Source organism: Cyprinodon variegatus, unplaced genomic scaffold (assembly GCF_000732505.1).
Source record: "Cyprinodon variegatus isolate N-32 unplaced genomic scaffold, C_variegatus-1.0 Scaffold4184, whole genome shotgun sequence".
Classification (NCBI taxonomy): domain Eukaryota; kingdom Metazoa; phylum Chordata; class Actinopteri; order Cyprinodontiformes; family Cyprinodontidae; genus Cyprinodon; species Cyprinodon variegatus.
This window is the reverse complement of record NW_015154637.1, coordinates 1-2,020: the sequence shown is the minus strand read 5'-3', so window position 1 is coordinate 2,020 and position 2,020 is coordinate 1. Positions and strand designations below refer to the sequence as shown.

Here is a 2,020-nt window from a genome sequence, read left to right as displayed (position 1 = left end):
TTTATTTTTTATGAGAAGTAAAAGGAGGGACTATCAACTGTTTTCAGCTGTAGCTTCAAGTTGATGTTTAAATTGTTTTAAAGTCCTCTGTTGGTAATTAGTAAATAATGCATTATAATACTGGGATGATTCCAGAAGCACCAGCTGAAAACACAAGCTATAGGCTTTCAGTGACTTTGGCTGCTGAAGCAAACAACCTTATTGTGTCAATGCTCTGTCTGTTGGGCTTATCACTGTGATAGCTGGGTCTTATTAGGTTTTAACTTTTAATGACTAGGTGTTTCCACCTTCTTCATGGTCAATAACTTCTTTCTAGACTTTACTATTGATTTTTAGCATGTTATCTATTCAATTTTCTCTAAAAACTTCCTACCCCTCACAGCACTACTGCTTTTACTAAGACTTTAAATTACCCATTGGTGATCCCACTTACTGTACCTGGTTATTTAAAAAAACAGTTGGTTTAACTGGCTTTTATTCAGGGTCACCAGAGAAAAGGGGACTAAGCACAACAAATTTTTATTTTATGTGAAATATATTTCTTTCCATTTCAATGCTTGCTATTAACTTTTGTTGGTAAATCAAATGAAATCCAGAATTTTAACAGTAGAGGTTTTTCTTGTATCATGAGCCTATATGAGATGGTTCAGTGGCTAGGAGTAGTTCAGCAAAGCTTTATATTATGTAAACATACATGATTAACAGAAAAAACTGGCTCACAACTATAAGTTGTTCATAAAGAGGTTTATAAATAACCAAATCTAATTTGAAAGGTGTTTCAGTGTCAGGAACTGTTTCCAGAATTTATTTTTTTTTATGAATAGGGAAAAGGACAAGAAGAAAACTTAAAATAGTTTGTGGTTTCCAGAACTACCGGCCCCCAGCCCTCCTCCTCCAGCTGAGGACGGGCTGCTCATGTCTCTCTGATGAGGTCCGGTTCAGTCAATTTCCCCTTTCTCCGTGCAGCCTGGAACACTGCATTTACGCCCGTGGTCCTGGCTCATTTTCAATAGAGGAATTGCCTGCTTTGTAATTCTTGTAGAAGTAAACCCAACTGTACTGTAGGCTAAACAGCCAAACTGGTTTCTTACATCTGCCTTTATTCATGTTCTTGGGCCAGTGAACCAGTGGGCTGGTCTGTATGTCAATTTCGGGGCGTGACAAAAGTACAGGCCAGAACCAAATAAGGCACCAACCCCAAATTTACATCGTCTCAGTGCTTTGTTTGGATTCGCCTGTTTTATTGAGGAAGTTTAGAATTGTGAGATTTTCAGAGAAAGGAGGCGTTGATGGGGTTTGAACTTCTCTGTACGTCCATTTCACCCATTGAACAATCGTTATTCATCTATGACAATGGAAACTCAGTTTTGCATTCTGTGACCCCTTTAATGTACTTGGTACTTGTATTAAGCCTCATCAATAATATTAGTATTTAACTTTAATGACTGTGGTAATAATCTGAATGTAGAATTAAAGCTGACTGTTGGGTTTTGACTTTTTGTTTTGGTTTTAAAGTTTTCAGAGTGACTTCTCCTTCAAAGAAAAGACCAATTTGGTCAAAAGTGTTTCAGACACAGATGCCAAACTTCTGGTCGTTCTTCCAAAGGGTGTGTATCGGTAAAACGAATGAAACAAATGAATGATCATGTCTGCATTTTTCCCGACTCTTCAAATGTTAAAATTGTTTTCCATATTTTTAGTATCAGAGTTGAAAAAATACTTTGAGAGAGCAATCTCCAAGGATCTGGAAATGAACAGGTATGTGTAATTCATATTTACTTTAGGGGAAGTCCAAGTATGCAAAAATCTAATTTTTTGTACATACTTTGGGTCTTCAACCATGTACTTTGCTTTCAAAGTAATACTTTTTTGCATTGCTTCAACGAATAAAATAAAATAAGTGTCTTTCACCATAAAATTTTAATTTGCTTGGACAGATATTGGCTTGGAAATTAAGGATGGATGGATGGATGGATGGATGGATGGATGGATGGATGGATGGATGGATGGATGGATGGAT

General features: G+C 36.6%; 1 long non-coding RNA gene across 1 annotated transcript in view; it reads left to right on the top strand.

The window, feature by feature from the left end:
- Nucleotides 1–1,759, top strand: part of LOC107081328 — a 3,063-nt gene extending 1,304 nt beyond the window's left edge. Inside the window, exons 2-3 of the long non-coding RNA XR_001481055.1 lie at nucleotides 1,516–1,607; nucleotides 1,701–1,759. This is a non-coding gene — a long non-coding RNA (uncharacterized LOC107081328). The remainder of the gene's footprint in view (nucleotides 1–1,515; nucleotides 1,608–1,700) is intronic.
- Nucleotides 1,760–2,020: the final 261 nt, after the last annotated feature.